The sequence below is a fragment of the Mirounga leonina genome, unplaced genomic scaffold (genome assembly GCF_011800145.1).
Source record: "Mirounga leonina isolate KUSES-001 unplaced genomic scaffold, KU_Mleo_1.0 Mir_107, whole genome shotgun sequence".
Taxonomy (NCBI): Eukaryota; Metazoa; Chordata; class Mammalia; order Carnivora; family Phocidae; genus Mirounga; species Mirounga leonina.
The window spans coordinates 195192-200725 of NW_023270233.1; the positions used below are offsets into that span (position 1 = coordinate 195192).

At 36.4% G+C, this 5534-nt stretch overlaps 1 pseudogene; it reads right to left on the bottom strand.

The window, feature by feature from the left end:
• Positions 1 to 2189: 2189 nt before the first annotated feature.
• On the bottom strand, positions 2190 to 2707 carry LOC118018486 (annotated as a pseudogene).
• Between the last annotated feature and the right edge of the window lie 2827 nt (positions 2708 to 5534).

The window sequence follows — 5534 nt, forward strand, 5'->3', positions numbered from 1 at the left end:
CTGTTAGAAGAAAGTATCTCAAAATTTTAAAGAGAGAACAACTTATATATATGCCAAAAATACGGGTAACTACTATGAAGGGATAGCATATGACGCTAAAAATGAAAAATAAAAATGTTTTTTTAAAAAAGGGATTGATAAGATGTTGGTTGAAAAAGGGAAAAAGAAAAATTCAAAAAAAAAAAAAAAAGACAGTTAAAAAAACTTAACTTTGAAAGACTGAAGAATCATGGTAAAAAAGCCATGGATTCTATGTGCAGTATTCCCCTAGCGCTGGAGTTCTGCCGTTCTCATTGATTGGTAAACTTGGTCCTGGCTGGCTGTTGTTGCTGATCTTCTGGGGGAGGGGCCTGTTGCCGTGGTTCCCAAATGTCTTTGCCGGGGGCAGAATTGCCCCGCCCTTGTCCCCTCCCGGCTAAGTAATCTGCTCGGGTTTGCTCTCTGGAGCTTTTGTTCCCTGCAAGCTTTCCGTATAGCTTTGGAGGTGGAGAGTGAAAATGGCGGCCTCCCAATCTCCGCCCCGGAGGAGCCGAGAACTTGGGGCCCCGCTCCTCTGTGAACCCCCAGAAAAAAGCCGTCTGTCACTCCTGTCTCCCTGGTCTCCGGCCTCACTCTGTGCTCACCCGGCCTATGACCGCGCGTTTCTATCTCTGGCACCCGACCCCGTGTGGAGTCTCCAAACCCAGCAGATCCCTGTGGTGCACTCCCGCACGGTTCCTCCCGGGGGAGGAAAGTGAGTCTTCCCGGATCTGCCGCTTGTTGGGTCCCTGCTGGAGGAGCAGTGGCCCGACTGTGCCGTGGATCACGGTTTATGGCAACCCCGAGCTGAGAGCCCGCGCCTGGGCTCTGCCTCTGCAGTCGGCTTCCCTGCTCTGTTACCTGGGAGCTCTGCCACACTCAGGCACCCCCGGTCTTTCTGTGACCCCGAGGGTCCTGAGACCACACTGTCCCGGAGGGTTCCACCCCCGCTTAGCCACCAGAGTGACGTCCCTCACCGGAGCAGACTTTTAAAAGTTCCGATTTTGTGCTCCGTGGTTCTATCAGTTGCCAGAAGCGGCTGACGGAGGTCCCTCCCCTGCCGTCTGTCCTCCCGAATATCACCTCAGATTCACTTCTCCGCACATCCTACCTTCCAGAAAGTGGTCACTTTTCTGATGAGAGAGTTGTTGCTATTCTTTTCTTTGATCTCCTGTTGTGTTTGTAGGTGTTCAGAGTGGTTTGATCCCTATCCAGCTGAATTCCTGAGGGGAGACGAAATCCAGGTCTCCTACTCCTCCGCCATCTTGCTCTGCCCCCTGCCATTATACTAAACCTAAATGGGTTAAATTCTACCATTAAAAGACATTCTGTCAAATTCATTTTAAAAATAAAACTGGGATATGTAGCAATAAAAGTGAAAATCAGGTTGATCAAATAAATAAAACAGACAAAACAAACAAAATGTCTTAATGTAAAGATGGAAAGATCGGAATTTACTGCATCTGCCATTATACTAAAGTGATTGTATTAAATCCAGTGGTAAAACAACATTCTGTCAGATTGACTTGAAAAGTGAAACCAGAATAAAGATTAACGGGAGTGAATAGCAGCTTGATCAAATTAAAAAGAGAAAATAACAAATGAAAATAAATAATAGACATAAAAATGGATAGAAAAGAATCAAATATATCAACATCAGCAACTACACTAAATATGATGAACTGAATTTTGCCATTAAAAGATACAGTCTGACTTATTAAAAAAACCCAGCAATACACTATTTACCAAAAATATTAAAGCAAAATAATAAAGGTATGAAATTAAAGAATAAACAAAGAGATAAAACAAATATAAACTAAAAATGAAAAGAAGTAGCAATATAACTGCAAGATAGGGCTGAAATGTGTAAACGTGGTAAGGAGAGACATTATAATGATAAAAGGTACAGGTTATGAAAAAGGTAGACTCAAGGTAAATCTGTTTGCACCAAGCAATATAAAAGCTTAAATATGAAGGAAAAACCTTTAGAAACAGAAGGACTGCTTGTTAAACATATCACAACAGAGGAACACATCAATATATCATTTTCAGAATTTAGAGGTTCTGTAGAAGATTCCATAGAAATAAAAATGTAATGCCTTTAGGGCTTGCAAAAACAGTCAGTAAAGTGAATTTACTTTTCTTTCTCTCTCTCTTTTTTTTTTTTTTTTTACAGTCTTGAGGTCTTTTATTTTCTTTACATTATCATGCCATGAATTCATAGGGAATGGGTTCCAGCAGTTCAGGCTCCTTTCCATTGGTTCTCACAATGTGTGCTTCTCTGTGGGGCAGGCTGGTGCTTCAGTTGAACCCAAATACCTTTCTCTTTGGCTTCCTTCTTTTTCTGATCGTTTTCCTTCACACGCTTCAAAAAGCTATCTTGGCTCTTTGAGCGTTTAATATGCTCAATGCGTACATTAATTCTCTTGGGAAGAATCTTGCCCTTAACTTGTTTGTTTACAACAATGCCAGAAGCATGCTGAGTAACATTGTAGACTCTTCCAGTTCTGCCATAGTAACATTTGTGGGGCATTCCTTTTTGAACAGTGTCCATTCCCCTGATGTCCACAATATCACCTTTCTTTTAGATTCGCATGTATGTGGCCAAAGGAACAACTCCATGTTTTCTAAAAGGCCTAGAGAACATATAGCAGGTACCTCTCCTCTTTCCCTTTGTGTTGGTCATTTTGGCGAATTACAGGAAGATGGCGGTTCCGGCTGAACAAAAGGCCTGAATTTACTTATTATTAATTAATAAGAACTGAATTATTTATTATTTATAGGCATAGAATCTTATTGTCTCTTAAAAGGAATCGGCTCAACAGACTTTAAAAGTAGAAATTTTATAGGCTTTGTTTTTTTAACACAATCCAATAAAATTAGAAATAAGTAATATAAAGGTGACTACAAATACCTTAACAACTTGGAAATTAAGAAGTACATTTCAATATGACTCTTGGTTCAAGGAGGAAATTAAAACTGAACTTACAAACTACCTAGAAAGTAAAAAGAAGTCAAATCCTTCATAGTAAAATCTTTCAGATACAAAAAAGTTATTATCTGAAAAACAGAGTTTTAAATATCCCATTTTTAAAGAAAAAAGAAATAATAAAGGAACTTAGTTTTAAAGAAATTATGATAAAACCATTAACAAGCTAAAAGAATAAGGGAGAAAGGAATTTTTAAACAAAAGTTAGCCTAAAGTTACAAAAATATGAAATAATTCTCTCAAAAGTGTTGAAAGGATGATCCTGGTGCTTTTTTTGCGGGGAGGGTTTGTTTTGGAAAACTGATTTTGAAAAAATGCCCTTTGGGTATAGCTAAGAAAAAGAGGGAGCAAAAATATATACAAGAATAGAAATAAAAAAGAGATGTAATTATCATTACTGCTAGAGATTAAAAGAATAATAAGCAAATGTTATTACAACTCTCTGGCAGCAAATTTGAAAACCTAGAGGAAATATTTCTAGGGAAATTGGTTATTGGATTTGGTGAAAAATAGACCCTTACCACCCAAACATAAAATCAGTCAACATCATACACACACCTCAAATTTAAAATATTTAGAAGAAAATAATGAAAGAGTATTTTTACCACTTTGGGGGTAGAAAAAGATTTCTTTAACATGACAAAAATAGCAAACTTTAAAGAAAATGACTTATAAACTGAGTTATAATAAAATTTATAATTTTGGTTTCTCAAAGGATATGAAAAAGCATGCATATACAGGCCACAGATTGGGAGAGAGATTTGTGTTAATCATAAAGGATTAAGATCCACAATAAAGAGAGCCTAAAAATCAGTAAAGATTTATATAAATGACACAGTAGAGAATCTAGAAGCAAATTGTGTGATCAAATTACAGAAGAAGTAACCTCTAGTGGCTAACAAACATATGAAAAATGCTTGACCTCATTAGTACTTAGGGAAGCGTTAATGAAAACTGCTATGAAATATCATTTCACACTCATCAAATTTTCCATAATATATAAAAATTTAACCATAACAAGTGTTTGTGAAAATGTGAAGCAAGAGAAACTCTTAGGTGGGAGTGCATATTGATAAACTATGTCATTTAGTAATTAAGCAATTTGTACAAACCCTAAATTCTATTAGTTCTATTGCTAGGTATATAATTTTGAAAATTTCTTAAACATACTCAGAAGGAGATGAACACAAGAATGATCATCGCAACATTGCTTATAATTACAGAAATTTGGAAACAATCAAGTGTTTCTTAAAAAGAAAAGGGTCGGAGTATGCTAAATTATACTATATTGCAGATAAAATTAATAAATTAGAACTACATAGTTAAAAATTGATGAATTGTCAAAAGCATAGCCGAGTGCAAAAAACTGAAGTTCAAGGAAAAGATATATGTAGTATTAATACATTTATACAAAATTTTAAAGTATGAAAAACAATGCTTTACATAGCCTAAGAATAGATGTAATGATGAAAATATAAGCAAATGCATAGAAATGATACATACCAAATATAGGATAATGGTTAATTCTGGGAATGAGGAAGGAAGATGTGATTGGAGAGAAGTACACCTCAGGCTTTAACTATATTGTTTGTATTTTATTTTTTAAGGTAGATGGTATGAATTTTTACTTTATTTTTGTACATATATATGTGTTTGAAATATTTCATAATACAATTTTAAAAGACAAATTTACCATATACATTTTTAATTGCTTTATATACAAGGCAGAGATAACAAAGTCAATAAACTAGCAGTAGATTTTTTTTATTATGTTAATCACCATACAGTACATCATTAGTTTTTGATGTAGTGTTCCATGATTCATTGTTTGCATATAACACCCAGTGCTCCAAGCAGAACGTGTCCTGTTTAATACCCATCACCAGGCTATCCCGTCCTCTCACCTCCCTCCCCTCTAGAACCCTCAGTTTGTTTTTCAGAGTCCATAGTCTCTCATGGTTTGTCTCCCCCTCCGATTTCCCCCCTTCATTCTTCCCTTCCTGCTATCTTCTTCTTCTTCTTTTTTTTTTTTTTTAACATATAATGTATTATTTGTTTCAGAGGTACAGATCTGTGATTCAACAGTCTTCCACACTTCACAGCGCTGACCATAGCACATACCCTCCCCAATGTCTATCACCCAGCCACCCCATCCCTCCCACCCCCCACCACTCCAGCAACCTTCAGTTTGTTTCCTGAGATTAAGAATTCCTTGTATCAGTGAGGTCATATGATACATGTCTTTCTCTGATTGACTTATTTCACTCAGCATAACACCCTCCAGTTCCATCCACGTCGTTGCAAATGGCAAGATTTCATTTTTTTGATGGCCAAATAGCAGTAGATTTATAAAATATATTTGCAACACAGATGACAAGGGACTAACACATATTATATATAAAGAGCCCTTACAAATTGACAATGAAAAGAAAAATGACCCAACAGAAAATTGGACAACAATAAATGAATAATCAATTAATGAAAAGCAATTCATCTAACTAACAAACATAAGAAAAGATGATCATAC